Raw genomic sequence first — 18402 nt, 5'->3', positions numbered from 1 at the left:
CTATCTCGTTGACTGGAAGGGTTATGGTCCCGAGGAACGTTGTTGGGTTCCTGCTGACCGGGTCCATGCGCCCCGTCTTATCCGGTCATTTCACAACCGCTTTCCTCTTAAGCCGGGTCCTTCCCACTCGGTGCGCGGTCTTCGAGTGGGGGGTACTGTTGCGGTCACCGGCCCGCCGAGCCTCACGGTCGTGCCCGACCGGCACGACCGCTCCGACTACACGAGCTTACCTGCTCGTCGGCGAGCCGGGAACCGCGCGTGTAGTTCTTCCGGGCATCACGCCCGAATCCAATATGGCGCCGACCACGTGGTCGCGTCTATGGATAGCCCCGCCCCCGAGAATTATACTAACGTGTGCGTGACGTCACGACGTCAACGCACACGTACGTTCTGGGGTCAGAGGTCGCCCTCTGACCAATCATAGCTTAGAGAGGGGTATTTAAACCCCTAATTCACCCTAGTACTTTGCCATGTCGTGGTTTCAGTTTCCTGGTTTCCTGAAAGTGCTAGTTTCGTGTTTCTGATTTCCTGGTATCCTGATCCTTGGCGTTTCCCTGGTTATTCTGATCTCTGGTTTCCCTGACTTGGCTTGTCTTATCGGTATTGAGTATTTTCTGGCTTCCTTGACCTCGGCTTTCCCTTTGACCATTCTCTGTCTCTAGCGTATTAGTCCGGCCATTCTAAGGTCCGGTTTACGCTCTGTCCTGTTATTTTTCCTTTTCTGACTTATGTATATGTTTACATAGATTCTGCGTGCTGGACCACATTACTAGTCGTGACACACTGCCCCACAAACACTGCCCCCATACACACTGCCCCACAAACACTGCCCCCATTCACACACTACACACACTGCCCCACAAACACTGCCCCCATACACACACTACACACACTATCCCCATACACACACTGCCCCACAAACACTGCCCCCATACACACACCGCCCCAAACACACACACTGCAACTCTCACACACACTGCCACCCTCACATACACACTGTACCGCTCACACACACACACACACACACTTCCCCACACATACACTGCCCCCTAACACACACACACTGCAACCCTGACATACACTGCCGCCCTCACGCACTCGCACTTCACCACTCACACACACACTGCACCTTTCACACACACTTCACCCCTAACACATACCACTGCTCCTATGCCCAATATCCCAGCAGACCCCAGGTAAGTTGTCAAACTGTTCTTAAACGGTTTGACTACTTACTCTGGGATGGGATCCTGGCACTACTGGCGCCATAACTACTACACTGAGATGTAGTGGTTATTGTGCCTGGATTATTTCTTTAAATAATCTACAAGTGCCCCTCCCGAGATCAGGTTCTGGATCCGCCACTGCACCTGTGACAGGGGGCGGTGCAAAACCAAGGAGCTGGCTAGAACATCAAAGTAGCTGTTTAGTAGATAAGGGAGTGCGCTGGATTTCTATTTTTACTGTACTTAATGGCAGGCAGTCTTATCGGGCATTTTGCAAGGGCACAGAATTGCATCGCTATGTAGGTTTTATACAACAGCCACAAGCTAAACCATTCTCTAATGTTAAAGCCAAACATATAGAAAATAATTGCTCTTTTTTTAATTAAAAGAATTCTACTCTGCGGGGGTGGAGCTAACTAGCAAACGGAGAGGTATCCGATACAGAGCTGTCTTGTCCCCTAAAATTACCGCATTTGTGTGAGCTAATATGCTCTTTCAAGGCACTACCTGGAGGAGGAGAACATGGGGAAGCACCTTACACAAATCTTGGGGTTCGAACGGGAGCCATACCCAGGATATCGGCTTCTTACTCCCCCAGTCATCCACGCCTAAAATGGCGGACCTAATGCCAGATACACCACGCGGTTCCACATTGGCCTCAGATGAGGATGACCCAGAATCAGAAGAGCTTCAGCCACAACCCCGTAGTGGCAGAGCAGTTCCCGCAGTGGGCCACAAAAACAGACATCACCGTGATGGTGAAGGACATCAAGGACTACATCGCCTCAGACATGTCAGTCCTGAAAACAGACAAAGAGTAAACAAGCAAAACAAATGATACATATGGTCACAACCAAAAAAAGTATGTGACTCACTGTATCTCCTGGAAGGTAAAGTAGCCTAATAGTTACAGAGTATATATATACAGAAAATGTGTCCAAATATGAGTGAGTAGAATATCACTCAAGAGTGGTTCTCCATAGCAACATCATCTTTTTTCCTGATGATTTTCCTTATTTTCATCATCTGATACCGCACCGAAACGCGCGTTGGGCGTTTTGTTTATTATTTTGTTTGGACTATGGGCACTTGACACGGCACTGTAGTTTGCTTCACATGCTTTTTTTTGTAATATGTGATTTCTCACTATCATTTTCTCTCCTATTTCTGCCTAGTCGGTTTACCAGGGAGAGAGGCTATATTAACTACTCTTTCCTGCTAGCTTTTCTAGCGGTCTTTTTGGAATGTTTCCCCTTTCTCCTGCATCTATCTACCCTCTGACAGACTGACTCCTCCACTATCTTGTCATTGAATATCCCCATGGGGGATCCAAAGTATCAATATTAAGGGCACCCAGAGGGAGAAATGATACAGTATGTCAATTTGCTGGATATAACTTAATAATGATCTGCACCTCTGTCTGCTTAGTCTATCAATGGAGCTTATAGGACTGGATTTCATTGCTAGCTGATGTAGATTAATTTAGAAATAAACAAATATGTTTAAATGTCTATCTGTTCCTGTCCAAATCTGAGATGATTAAATTGCGTATACGCAGAAGTAAGTTCACACTGACACATGGAGTTCAGGTTAAAAGCACTTCAGAAATTTTAATGGCATCTGGTTAGAAAACGAGTATGCAGACCCTTTTAAAGGCAAAATGACATCATCATTGAATATCAGATCATAACAAATAAACATCATTAATTGGATTAAATGTTAAGTGGCTATATCAGTGTCCACCCATCAATATTATTAATTGGCTCAGGGATTTGAGTGACTAGCTAGGTGTCCTCCCACCGGGAGGTGGTATTGTTCTGGACACGGGTGTGGACAGAAGGCTCAAGCGCCATCTTTCCCAGCATGAGGTTTACTCGGTGGAAAGGGGGGCTTGAGCGTCATTTTACACAGTCAGTGATGTCAGGTCTTGTGGTCAGGTGCAAGGTTCTCTTATGAATAGAACATTTCATTAGTACAGTGTTCTCATGGCCTTGACTCTGGCCTTGGTTATACTTTGTTGCATGTTACAGGAGATTCAAAAATTCCGCAGTCAGCTATGTCTTTATAGAAAATACAGTCTCTGTTCATTGTATTGAATGTTGCTGGGAAATTCTGTCATGTAATGTAGTTTAAGATGGAGGATCTGTCAGGTAATGAGGACAAAATGGAGGGTCTGTCACAGTGTAAGGTTAAAATGGAGGGCTTGTCACAGTGTGAGGTTAAAATGGAGTTAGTACAATAATTCAATACAAGTTCAATAAAGATTTTTAATAATTCTACATCACTTCCAACCCTGTACTAATAACATGTATCTTTTACCTAAAATCTAAGGACTCCTCTTGACAGAGTGTGTGTATATATACAAATCTTTTTTTGACAGAGTGTACTTTTGGACGTTAAATCATCTGACATTCAGATAGTATTAAGTTGTTGTGCAGTAAAACTTCTCACTAGGGGATGGGGTAATATGCTGCCATTGGCTGTCTGATGCCAGCATGCTGTGTTCTGCATGCTGGCATCTGACTACACATTTGCATATTATTCACATTAGCCACCCAGATTTCTTGTTGTGGGCTGGCTGACACCTCTTAATTTCAATCTTTGTTTAGCAGATAACGCTTCTATTTGCTATCCTTTGTGGGATTGCCATATTTAAGGACACCAAATAAGGTGCTATCTGCTAAAGAGCACCCTCATTTAGTATCTTTAAATATGGAAATCTCACATACGGGCACCAATTCAGGGAATGATCTACTAAACAGCTAAAGGATAAAAAAAACGCCCTCCTTATTTTCAGTTGTTTAGTAGATAAATCCCTTATTTGTTATCCTTATGTGGGATTGCAATATTTAAGGACAGGAAATAAGGGAGCTATCTACTACACACATATGCAGAGATACACACAATCACAGGCATAATCACAGATTTACACAAACACAATCACTGACCCACACACACACACACATTTAATAATTAAGAGGTCCACCCAGCCTCCCTACCTTGCTCTAGAAGGGCTGGAGTGGATCCTCAGTCCCTGGTGGTCAGTGGTTGCTGCTGGGATCTCTGTGCTCTTTCTGCACAGGTCCATCGCACGCCCTGTAATGACGCCGAGGCCGCGATGACATCATATCCTGGCTGCCGGCTCACTGCAGGGCGAAGACCGTCAGACACAGTCAGATGCACACAGTCCCACACACAGTCACTCACACAGTCACTCACACACAGTTACAGGCAGACAGTCAAACACGCAGGCAATCACACAGGCAGACAGTCACACATACACACACAGATTCACAGACAGTCACACACACAATCACAGGCAGACAGTCACACATACACACAACACAGGCAGTCACTCACACACACACACACACAATCACAGGCAGTCACACACACACACAGTCACAGACAGTCACTCACACACACACACAATCACAGGCAGACAGTCACACACACACACACACACACAGTCACACAGACAGTCACACACACAGTGGCACACACAGTCACAGACAGTCACTCACACACACACACAATCACAGGCAGACAGACACACACAGTCACACAGACAATCACAGGCAGACAGTCACACACACACACACACAGTCACACACACAATCAGAGGCAGACAATCACACAGGCAGACAGTCACACATACACACAACATAATCACAGACAGTCACACACACACACAATCAAAGACAGTCACAATCACAGTTACTCACAGCACACACTCTCTCACTTACAGTAAGCTTGGGCTGGAGGAGGAGTGGATTCAATCCCTCCTGTGCTGTAGTTGGGGAAGCAGGGACTCCTTCCTGCTTCCCCTCTGTGTGATCAGTAAGTAGCTTCGCCCCCACATCCATCTTGGCTCTGCCTCCACAGCCATTTTAGCTCCGCCCCCATGGCCGTTTTAGCTCCGCCCCCAAATCTCTGTGCAGGTTTCCTGCTTCCAGCCCCTGCGTGTGAGCTGTGTCGGCTGCCCGGCGCCCCTGCTGCTACGGCACCCAGTGCAGCCACACAGCTCACAGAATAGAAATCCTGGCCAGCCCTGGTGGCACCCCCCTGCCTGATGGCACCCGGGGCGGACCACCCCCGCCCCACCCCCACCCTTAGTACGCCACTGCACTGAGACACTAGGGACATTGACTGGGAGACATGGGGACACTGGGAGACATGGAGACACTGTGTCCCTAGTGTCTTCCAATGCCCCTATGTCTCAAGGTGTCCCCTAGTGTCTCAGTGTCCCCATGTTTCCTTGCTGCCTTTCCCCCCTCATCCTTCACTTCCCTGAGCTGTTGTCTGTCTGAAGACTGGGAGCTGCTGTCTGAACTCCCTGTGCTGTGTACCTGCTCCCCCGTGGATCAGTGAGTAGAGAGAGGCAGGGAGGGATATGCTGTAACTTCCTATCCCTGCCTCTCCCCACACACAGTGATCCCTACTGGCTGGTGCTGGTATTGCAGAGTAATCTCCATTTATACTGAGAAAAATATCTGCATTTGTATTGCCGGGATTACTGCAATACCGGCACAGCCAGGCAGCCCCAAATACCGGCTGTGCTGGTAAAATACCAGTCAGGTGACAAACCCAAGAGTTGTGTGTAAAAAAAAAAAAAAAAAAAAAAAAAAAAAAGTACAAAAATGTTTTTATAATTTTTTAAATGGGCCTATTCCATGGGCCTGGGCCCGGGGCTGCAGCTCCATCAGCTCCTATGTTAATCCGGCCCTGTATAGAGCCAGATCAAATAAAGCTTGTTCAGTTAACACAAGACATAGTACCTACTTATCCGAATATCTGTATACTCCTGTATATATAGGAGCAATTCTATAATTACTTTTATTTTATTATTAATTTTTTTTTTTTTCATTCAGACTACTATTTTGTCTCCATCATGTTGCTATGGAGAACCACTCCTGAGTGATATTCTACTCACTCATATTTGGACACATTTTCTGTATATAAAAACTCTATCTATTAGGCTACCTTACCTTCCAGGAGATACAGTGAGTCACATACTTTTTTGGTTGTTACCATTTGTATCATTTGTTTTGCTTGTTTACTCTTTGTCAGTAACACTTGGGGTTAAGCCCCTAGAGACCCCTGGAATCCCTACTTGGTACTCCAGACAGCAGGTTGACATTTGCCAGAGTGGCTCAGTGGTGCCCTGCTGCCCCATATAAGTTTCTTATTCTCTGTCCTGAAAACAGACCTCAGCACTCTGGCATTCAGAATGAACTCCCCGGAGGAAACTGTTTGCAGCCTCGGAGTCAAACAAGACACCACTGCAGCTCAACTACATGAGGTATCCCTTACAAGTGCAGAGTTGACCAGAAAAGTGTAACAGCTGGAAGATATAGCAAGACAACACAATTTGAAAATCCGGGGGATTCCAGACACTGTTGATGCTGGCGAGCTCCCACAGTTCATCAGGAGGCTACTCTCCACTACCCTGACACCTAAACAGGGAAAAGGGAACGCTGCTTGATTGGATATACCGCCTCCCATGGAGCCCTACAAGCAAGTCCTCTGGATCCAGAGATGCAATACTATGTTCTCGGTCAAACTGACAAGGACACATTTATGGCACAAGTTAAAGGCCAATCACCATTTATTTTCAAACAGCACTGCAGTGGCGATCAACTTTGAAGGAGATGACCTTTCAACTGTGAAAAGCAGGTATTCAGTACAGGTGGGGGACTCCACGGGCACGTGTGGCAATGTGAAATGGCAAACAGCACACACTCACCTAAGTGTCTAACGCTGATCGCTTCCTGCAATCTTTGGGACTGGCTTCTATCACCACCTCAAGGCCAAACAGACCTACAAACCAGTGGGGCGTGTACAACGTTACTGTCTTTACACCTTCAAGCTCAATGACCTCAGGATGAGGCAACTAAACGAATGGCCTCCCTCTGCTAACTTCATTTAAAATGTGCATAACTTACCGTTAAATCTGATTTCTGTAATATTGTACCTCTGCACTTTGTTTTACGTTAACGTTTTTGTTCTCCCCTTGATATGTCCTCCGAGACCCTTAGACCTTTATGGGTCATTAACAATTTAACACAATGTGACACTACTTGAACTTGCTCCCAACCCATCCCTTGAGTTCTGGGGTTATGCAGCTTACTTAATTCTCTCTTGGGCTCATCTGCACTCCTGCTGCAAATAAATACAACACAGCCCAATAATTCTTGTTGGTAATTTCAACTTACTAAACTCTTCTGCAATAGGGATTCTGGAAATGACTGTGTGTCATGGGCATGAAGGGGTGCTGCCCAGAGACAGCACTATCCCTTTAAATGTAGGAACCAATTTAGCAAAGAATAAATGCAAAAGACGCAATGAATAGTGCAAATAAAGAAATATATATTATAGTAAATCAAAGTACAAAAAGATAACAAAACAACATAATAAATATATACAAAGTCACAGAACAAAATGTATATAACAATATAGGATAAGCATGAATAGTGCTGGCAGTGAATACTTAAATAGTCCTTTGGTATGAAGGCAGGATTGTGCAGGCACCACTAGTAATAGGTAGGACACAGATCCAAAGATCACAAGGCAGATATACCAGGAAGCAAGACCAGAGGCAAAATAAATGAACCAGGCTGCAGGGTCAGGATCACTGGAAATAAAGCAGAGATCACGGAACCAGGACACAGGATCGGAGGGCACAGCAATGAAGGCCCAGGAGGACACAGGATGAAGCCCAGGAGAACACAGGAACAAAGAACAGTATGCAGGATCAAGGAGCCAGGAGGCAGGAAACAGAATCACGGGAAACCAGGAACCAGGGAAACAGGAAACAAGAAACAATGATCTGGCAAGGAGTGAGGGGAGAATCCAAACTAAATAGGTGCTAAACAAGGACCAGGTGAAGTGCTAAATGAAAAGAAATGAGGAACAGTGCCAAACAGAAACAGTGGTGAGTATGAGTACTGCACAAGGGCAAATCAGCTAAGGAGTGGCGTGACAGTACCCCCCCCCCCCCTCAAGGAGCGACTCCTGGCGCGCCAAAACCCCAAGACCCCCCATGGGTGACAGAAGAAAAACAGGGTCACCCAACCAGTAGAGGAAAACAAGGAGGAGGTTCAGGAGGAATGAGAGGTGGAGAATCCCATGGGAGAAACCAACGAGGCAGAATAGAAACATACAAAAGCAAGGACTGTAGAGTACCATTTAGCATTAGAAGGGCAGACACATAAACAGAAGGTAAAGGCACATACGATAAGAAATACTCTTTACCAGTGACCGACAAATGTGCTAACCCACTAGATCTGGGACTATTGCTGGTAACAGGTGCCTCACTCAGAAGTCCTGGGTCTGACTTGGTTTCTGGCTTGTAAGATCCTCGGAACAAAAACTGCGATGCAACTTCAGTAGAAGGGAGAACAGTCTGTGTAATCTTGGGTAGATGCCACTGGAATCAAACGAGGAGAATCCCCTGAATTAACGAGTACAGGATCAGGAGCACTCTGCGAGCCCTCCTCCTCAGACATGCATCAAGGAATAGTTCCCCCAATATCTCCGAGCATGGGGCCAGCCGAAGCAGGAACGACTCTCTCTCGAATTGAAATAATTCTGTAACGGCTAGTGATACCTGGTTACAGAAATCATTCGCTTCTTCACTTGTGAGCTCAACTTGAGGTAGTTGTTTACTTGTCGCAGAAGTACTTTCAATAGAAGGCAAGTCTTCTTTTAATACTTGCTGGAGTTTAGGTGGTGTGACAGACATCATGGATACTGATATGTCATAGAAGGAGCTTCCTTCATCATGGGAATAGGTACCCCTTGTTCGGTTTCACTCACTTCTTTTGGCGTTTGGTCAAGCGGCTGATTTGAATAATCTTCGGCGCTTGGTTCAGGTACAAGTGTGGTAGTTGGTGTTTCCTCTTGCAGTAGAGAAATTGTTCTACCAGAGCATGTATCTTGAAGAACGGTATTATGCTTGCATAGAACTGTAGAGTCTTCTTCAGACTGTGGGTTCAGAACAAGCCTGGTCTCATTAAGATCCTTTACTTTGGCTTGATCCATCACAGGTTTGTCACGTTGCACTAAGTCTGACTCTTTGTCTTCTTTACTTGGCGACAACTCATTTTTCACAGTTGCGGTTGTGAGAGAGGTGCCAATCTTCGAACCCCCAGAGGTAGAAGGGTTAAAATTGGAATCATCAAGCCTCTCCTCATCAAAGTCATGAACTGCCTTCGGCACAATAACCTCTTCTTCCACGGGTTGCTCTGAAGCTTTCACCTTAGGTTTTTCAGCATTCTCAGACAATGTTTTGAAAGAAGTAGGTCGTTTACCACGTCTCCTACGTGGTGGCTTTTTGGCAGGAGGATCACCTTCCACGAGGTTGGTTTCCAATTTCAATGGTCCAGCCTTGTCGTCACTTGCAGATCAGATCCAGTCACCTGGTCAAGGTCACTGGTAATCTCCTCAATAGGCACTGTGAGGGAGGAATTAGTATCTCTGGTTGCAGACTCAGGGGAGTCTGTTTCTGCTTCGTGGCTGGGCAGACTTTGCTTGAGACACTTTCTAACCTGACTTGTACCCTCCTGAACAGTGTCAGAGTCGCTCCTCTTGGTGGCCTGTATCCTCACCCTGGGAATAGGCGAGTGGATCTTACAGAACAGAGACGGTGGGACAAGAGCATAGTGGGTCTCTTGTACTGAGATACTATTAGGAAATTGCGTATTTGTACTCCCTCCAATTTCAGACTGCTCATCCTCCAAAGCCGCTGTGCAAAGAGCACCCAGTTCATCAAAGACCTGGTCCATGACGGGATCGCCTGTGCTATATAACCCCTCAATATCGTCTTCTGGAAAGCATTCAGCTTTAATTTCGTGAGGAACCTTGGTGGGAGGATCAACAAGCCATTTGCCCAAGTCAGAGTCAGGAGGATTAGGGATGCTGTGCAAATTAGGAAAGGAAACATAATCGTCATTAGCAGACTTAAAGACACTCATCCTTTCCTGTACTAGATCAATAAGGAATTGAATGTTCTCGGTCAAACTGACAAGGACACATTTATGGCACAAGTTAAAGGCCAATCACCATTTATTTTCAAACAGCACTGCAGTGGCGATCAACTTTGAAGGAGATGACCTTTCTGGAAATGACTGTCTGTCATGGGCATGAAGTGGTGCTGCCCAGAGACAGCACTATCCCTTTAAATGTAGGAACCAATTTAGCAAAGAATAAATGCAAAAGACACAATGAATAGTGCAAATAAAGAAATATATATTATAGTAAATCAAAGTACAAAAAGATAACAAAACAACATAATAAATATATACAAAGTCACAGAACAAAATGTATATAACAATATAGGATAAGCATGAATAGTGCTGGCAGTGAATACTTAAATAGTCCTTTGGTATGAAGGCAGGATTGTGCAGGCACCACTAGTAATAGGTAGGACACAGATCCAAAGATCACAAGGCAGATATACCAGGAAGCAAGACCAGAGGCAAAATAAATGAACCAGGCTGCAGGGTCAGGATCACTGGAAATAAAGCAGAGATCACGGAACCAGGACACAGGATCGGAGGGCACAGCAACGAAGGCCCAGGAGGACACAGGATGAAGCCCAGGAGAACACAGGAACAAAGAACAGTATGCAGGATCAAGGAGCCAGGAGGCAGGAGCCAGAATCACGGGAAACCAGGAACCAGGGAAACAGGAGACAAGAAACAATGATCTGGCCAGGAGTGAGGGGAGAACCCAAACTAAATAGGTGCTAAATGAAAAGAAATGAGGAACAGTGCCAAACAGAAACAGTGGTGAGTATGAGTACTGCATGAGGGCAAATCAGCTAAGGAGTGGCGTGACACTGTCCATTACCAAGCAGACGTCCAGAAGCGCGCATAATGACTGTGAATCTGAGCTTAGTGTGCCTCTACGTAGTTCAAGGATACACTTCATCATAATGTGTATTAATGTTATCGACCTCCTTACTTTCAAGACATGTCTAATCTGTTATGCAGGCTACTTCATGTTTACACCACACATAACTTTTCTTTAAATACAAACAAATGGGTGTTAATGCTAGACGAAACTGTTAGCTTCCCCTCTTATGCATATATTACTTTTTGTCTATGTTTATGGTGATATTCTAACACCTGCAAAAATTAAAATAAAAAGTTATATTCTTGAGATCTGAAAAGGGAATCAATTAGCAGGTAGACCCATGTTTTGTGTTTACATGGGGAAAAAAAATCCACCTAAAAGAACAACCAAAAACCAAAACACAGAGAGCAGTAATGCCTTCTATAGAATGATCGATTCTAGGCATTTAGAAAGCCGCAGTACAGGTGAGCAAAAATAGGAGCCATTTTGGCGCACACCACAAGGGCTCTCTGTACAGTTTGCTCTGAGCTGAGACCCAAAACTACAAGAAATAAAGTATTGTTTTCTATTAATCTAGAGCTACAGATCTGTCTGCGGAGACGTTACAGGAAGATCGTACATCAAATGAAGGCCTTAATTAGCCCACAAAGTGAGGTGTAGTGTGGAAATGAAACTTTCAGGGATGTAGTGTACCCGGCGCGGGGAAGGGAACGCTGTGCAATGCTTTGCAGTCGTTGCATTACGGCGGATGTTCTGTCAGTTTTCTATCTCATGAACTTAATGTTCTCTATACTGTATACCCTCATACGTTCCCAAGCCAGCTGAGACAATTAATGTGTGATCACTGGGGCTGACTGTGCTCCCGTTTCTAGTCAATCATTTCTCTGTCAATTTCCGCTCTGCTACTTCAACAGAGCGACACTTCCAGCAGAAATAGGAAGATTGGGACATGACGTCCCACTCTGCTTATTAATCTTCCAATATTTTAGTCATCTTACAGTGATTTCTGTACATGACCATTAATGAAAAGTAGTGTGACCCACTAACGGCTAGTGACCTATATCTGAATAATAACATTAAGGCACACACAGACTGTTATTAAATAACTTGTGGCGGAAGTGAAGTCTTTAGAAGTAATGCAACGTTGAAGCAAAGAAGGAACAGAACTCTTCCTTAAAGGGACATTATATGCATCTCAATGAAGTGGAGTGGGTGCAGTGCCCCTGTCATTTTAGCCCTGCAATGGAAAATACTGCTTTTTAGTAAATATGGCAATCTTTCCATTGCAGAGCTCACAGCTGTCTTCCTGAGAGCCACTAAAGATGGTTCTGCTTTGAGAACCAATGCAGACTCAGTTACCTCCTTTGAATGCATCTCACAGAGCATTCAGTTGCAGGAGTGCGGCACTTGCTGCTCATGTGCTTCTCGTCCCCAATGCTTCCCTACGAGAAGCATTGGATTGGATGAGAAGATGAAGAAGACACATGTGAAGGAAGCACTGGACAGGCACATGGATAGGTAACCGCTGGCACTCCAGATGTTATAAACTACATCTCCCATCATGCTCTTACCGCCATAAAGCTGGCAAAGCATCAGTGGAGGTGCATTCCACAACATCTGGAGATTGCCTACCCCAGATTATTGTATGCATAGAAACAGAATGTAAACTGGAAATGTGGGGCAATGAATCCACCCAAAAACATCACGTGATCTCAGCGTTCCAGTTGAATAGTATGTTCCCAGTGATCACAGGACGTAAATAAACAAAGGAAATTAAAGACATTATTTTAAAACCGTTATAGAAATTTCTACATATAAAATAATCAAAGACTATGCAGTGTCCTGGTAACTGTATAAAATGAAAGTATGACATACAAATCACAAAATAATCCATTCATAAAAAAACTGCAAGTGAAAAACTATATCCCAATTTCGTCAAATTGAGAAAAAAATTAAACCAAGTTTCATTATGACCATATTTTGTATGGACTCCTTAATCAAAACATATTTATTCAGACGACACAAAATACCTTTTCATAACAAAAACTGTAACCATATTATAAAATCTTATTGAATTTCCGAATATTAGTTCACCTTGACGTGGGACAATGGACTGCTCATCAGACGTGGGACATTGGACTGCTCATCAGACGTGGGACATTGGACTGCTCATCAGACGTGGGACATTGGACTGCTCATCAGATGTGGGACATTGGACTGCTCATCAGACGTGGGACATTGGACGGCCTGATGGCCACTCTTGGTGCTTCATAATTCTTGCATGTAATCATTGCAAAATAAACAAAGAACAGAAAATGAAAAATCAATTAAAAATGATATAAAAGGGAAATTATTTTAATCCCTCTTCACTCCCAGTTGTAAACGTTTTAATTCTTTTATCCAGAAAAGGTCTTTTTACTTCATTTGTTTAATTGTCTCTACTCCCCCTTAATCTTTTAACTGAAGATGTAATTGTCAAGTACCGGTTAAAGTCAAGCTTTTCTATTAGTAGAATAATAAGTAGTAGAATAATGTTAAGAGAACCTATACACAATCTCTTTTTTTCTTAGTCCTATTTAGATAAAGTAACATGCAGTGAATAATATGTCAGTTCCACATATAAGAGGACAAAGTTGTATTTCTATCTATTGACTATTGTGTGCCCGTTCACGATCCATCCTTTTATGATCATTCCTGTTTTTGATATATCAATTCATATTTGAATTTCTCATCAAATATAGGAACTCAAACAAGTGTGTGGCAATGTATATAGTAACATTTCAATGTCAACGGTAATGACCTGTTGAGAGAAACAGAATATCTGAAGGAGACGTAAACAGTGACAAAGATACACCATAGTGCAAAATGTTGGTGTAGTTAGCTTGCAACAATATGACATTGCAACCTGGCTTTATCAAATTTGTTTAGAGTGCTTAAAAGTCTATGCAGCATTTCCTCATAAAGATTATTGCTAGCCAGTCTCACTAAAATGGGGGGATATATTAGGACGGAAGTCAACGGTCAATTCTTGAATTTCATGTGTTGGAAGCAGAATAAATGGGCAAAAATTGTCAAGAGCCAAATAGTGATGGCTTGATGACTGGGTAAAACCATTTCCAAAATACCAGGAATTGTAGGGTGTTCCCAGTATGCAGTGGTTAGTACCTACCAAAATTGGTGCAAGGAAGGACAACTGGTAAACCAGCATTAGGTTTATGGATGTCCTAGGCTCATTGATAAACTTGTGGAGCAAAGGCTAACCCACCAGGTCCGATCACACAGAAGAGCTACTGTTTGCTCAAATACTTAATGCTGGCCATGATAGAAAAGTGTCTACATAGCCACAGACTGATCTGAGTGCACATGATGACCTTTGCCCACCATCTAAAGTCTTTTGTTAGGGACCTGAGCATCAAAAATGGAACTGGGCCATGGAACAATAGTTGAGTCTGATGAGTCACATTTTCTTTCATATCAGGTGGATGGTCAGGTGCGTGTGCATCATTTAACTGGGTAAGAGATGGCAGTTTGATCCTGTCACACTGCAAAAATTCCTCAGTTCTCAATCCAATTGAGCATTTGTGAGATGTGCTAAAACAACAAATCTGATGTATGGAGGCCTCACTTGTAGGATTTAACTTGTAGGACTTAAGGACCTCTATAGGCACCCAGACCACTTCAGCTCAATGAAGTGGTCTGGGTGCAGATCCCCCAGGTTTTAACCCTGCAGTTGAAAACATGTTTACATTGAGTATGTAAAAGGATAGTACTGGTATACCTAATGTAATACCCAGGGGAGAGGGAGTCTGACTAACAATAGGTCGCTCAAAACTGGAAAAATAGGGATTCACTAAAACCTATACAAAAAATGGAACACTCTGCTATAGTATGCAGAAACCAGGAGCTAACCTATGATACTGGCTGAGTGTGGTGAATGGTGAGGGATTGCAAAATATAAAAGGTGGACTGTGCCTTTAAGGTGTAAGAAATATGTGCTGTGCCTTTAAATCTCACATAATGTGCCTGGTAGGTCTGCTGGTAAGAGGGAAAATGAGACAAAACAAAACAAAACAAAAATGGATAATCCAATAGATCACAAAAAGAAAGAAAGATGAGAAAAATAAGAGGAAGAGGGATGAAGAGAAGAAAAGAGTGAAATGAAATAGAGTACGGAAAATAAAAATAATAAAAAGGAGTACGGAAAAAAATAAAAATGAGTAAAAAATGATAATAATAAGATGGATGAGTAGTGGAAAACGCAGCCGATGATATGTGCAGTGCAGATAACTCTATCCCTAATGGGGTATAGGGTAGATGGTATCTGCTCCAAATATTATACTTTGTATGTGTCAAAGATCTGGTTCAAATAATAATAGCAATACAGTATATGGAACTGGATGCTAAGGTGATAGTCTATTCAAAAAGTGTCACTCGATATAGAAAGCAATGGTACAAACTGGATGTAAATAACAAAGCCAGTTTATTGGTAAAATTATAAAAATATAAAAATATGTAATAATATAATACAGGAACTGTTCATACAGAGGTTACCAGTCTAATGAGTTTCAGAAAAGTGCAGGAACCCTTGGATTTGGCTGGGATTGATGTGGATTGACTCGGGCCGATGAGCTTCAGAAATCCTGCTGCCGGTGAGGACGGCGGGCTTTTCGGTGTGCGTCCCGATAAGGATCTCTCTCCAGGGGACGTGCTCTGTAAACGGCTCCACTCGGCAAATACACAAAAGGTCCTGTGCGAATACTGTTCTCTGCTGGTAAGCGCTCTGCGCGCTGGAACTCAGTCCTGATAGATTGCTGTGCTTGTCTAACGCGTTTCGTAGGAGGGTGCCCTACTTCTTCAGAGACGGGATATCGACCATTGCTATCTAGTTGCTTAAATATACATTTTGTAATTTGCTAATAAAAAACTTCTAATCATATACTGCTTTTTCATTATTGTGAGGATTTATAGGATTCATCGGTCTGTATGCAATACATAAACCTCACATAAATTTCATGTATGATATGTTTAAAAATACAGATTATGACACAATTATATGGGAATCCGGACTAAATTGGTAATTCAGACCGCATCATTCGTGATACTTAATAATCATACAGGTATACAAAATGATGTTATTAATGACTTAATATTGTTACAATGCATAATTGCTCAGTGTACAAAAAATGTTACAGAAGGAATACAGTAGTGGAATAAATAAAATAAAATAAAACAAAATAAAATATGATGGATGAAATAGATCTGAGGGTATATAAATGTATGGCTACCGTATAATAAAATGATATTAATAAAATACGACAATAAATGTGACACAAAGTTGAAAAATGGCAATATCAGTTAGGCATAATGAAGAAATGGGGCTGCTTGGTGTCGAATATTGGAAGATTATACAAAACAGAGACATAAACATATGTAATCCTATGTATATGATAAACTGGGAGATGGGGTAGATTGCTGTACAATAATATTAAACATATGGAGTATGGAGTATAATATACATATTCTTCTTATCTAAAAGGGAAACACATTGGTTAGTAATCAATAAATGAATAAATAAATATAAGGTCCAAGACTGAAGGTGGACTCATAAAAGATACATTAAGTAAAAAATACATTAAGTAAAAAATAAATTAAATCCATTAAAGGGGCAACGATTAAAGTGCCATTAGTGAAAAAAGTGATACGTGCATAGTATAGTGCATATCGGAAAAGGAATGACCAAGTGTATGGTATCAGATTGGGGGAATCAAATTATAGGAAAGCATGTAGCTCAAAATCAATGTTCAGTCCTTTAGGAGCTAGGGTGTCTAACTCAAAGATCCATTTTGCTTCAGTCTGATCTAATAGTTTATCAATACTGCCACCTCTCCAATGGACATTGACTTTTTCTATAGGTAGAAACTCTAAACCTGTGGGGTCTCCCCCATGTTTCTCTTTAAAATGCTTTGAGAGGTTGTGTGTTAGAAGTCCCTTTTTGATGTTTCTGATGTGTTCGGCAATGCGTACTTTCAGAGGTCTTTTCGTCCGTCCCACATATTGCTTTGGGCACGGACAGGTAATGAGGTATATGACTCCTGAGGTGTTACAGTCCATTCTGCTTTTCAAGTCATATTCCTCTTGGTTGATCAGTGAAGTGAATCCGGTAGTAGTTTCTCTCATAGTGGGATTGTTTTTACATGCCAGACATTTCTTACACTTTGTGAATCCATGAGCAGGGTTTCGACTCCTAATGGTGTGTGGAGGTTTGATGGTAGGTGCCAACATTAGTTGGAGATTGGGTGCTCTAGTGAATATGATCTGTGGTTGGTGATCAAGGAATTGAGAAAGGGATGGGTCACTCTTTAGGATTCCCCAGTGTTTTCTCAGAATCTTCTGTATGGTCGGTGCTTGGTGATTGTACTTCGTGATAAAAGTAGGTGCCAAGGTGTGTGGTTCCAAGGTCTTATTTCTTTCCTTTAGAGTGTCTTCCCTTGGGATGGATAGTGCTTTCTCCATGGCTTCTTCTAATAACGTTGTGGGGTATCCTTTGTTCACAAATCTAGTCCTCATTTCGTCCATTTGGTTCTTGCATACATCCATTTTGGAGCAGTTCCTTCTAACTCTCCTGAACTGGTTTTGAGGGATGTTCCTTAACCATGTGGGTTTGTGGTGACTGTTAAAAGGAATAAAACTATTGCAATCAACATTCTTCTTAAAAGTCTTCGTGTGGATTTTTCCTTCCTCAATATAGATGTTGAGGTCTAAAAACTCTATTTGTTCCTTCGAATGGTTAAAAGTTAATTTCAGATGGTGAAGTAAGTAATTCTCTCAGAATATGTGGATCACTACCTACAACGTTTAGTTTTATGCCTCAAATCGTATCTGAGAGAAACTACTACCGGATTCACTTCACTGATCTCAGGAGTCATATACCTCATTACCTCATTACCTGTCCGTGCCCAAAGCAATATGTGGGACGGACGAAAAGACCTCTGAAAGTACGCATTGCCGAACACATCAGAAACATCAAAAAGGGACTTCTAACACACAACCTCTCAAAGCATTTTAAAGAGAAACATGGGGGAGACCCCACAGGTTTAGAGTTTCTACCTATAGAAAAAGTCAATGTCCATTGGAGAGGTGGCAGTATTGATAAACTATTAGATCAGACTGAAGCAAAATGGATCTTTGAGTTAGACACCCTAGCTCCTAAAGGACTGAACATTGATTTTGAGCTACATGCTTTCCTATAATTTGATTCCCCCAATCTGATACCATACACTTGGTCATTCCTTTTCCGATATGCACTATACTATGCACG

This window comes from Pelobates fuscus, chromosome 6, assembly GCF_036172605.1.
Source record: "Pelobates fuscus isolate aPelFus1 chromosome 6, aPelFus1.pri, whole genome shotgun sequence".
In the NCBI taxonomy this organism is placed as follows: Eukaryota; Metazoa; Chordata; class Amphibia; order Anura; family Pelobatidae; genus Pelobates; species Pelobates fuscus.
The sequence above is the reverse complement of the archived record's forward strand: the minus strand, read 5'-3'. Positions refer to the sequence as shown.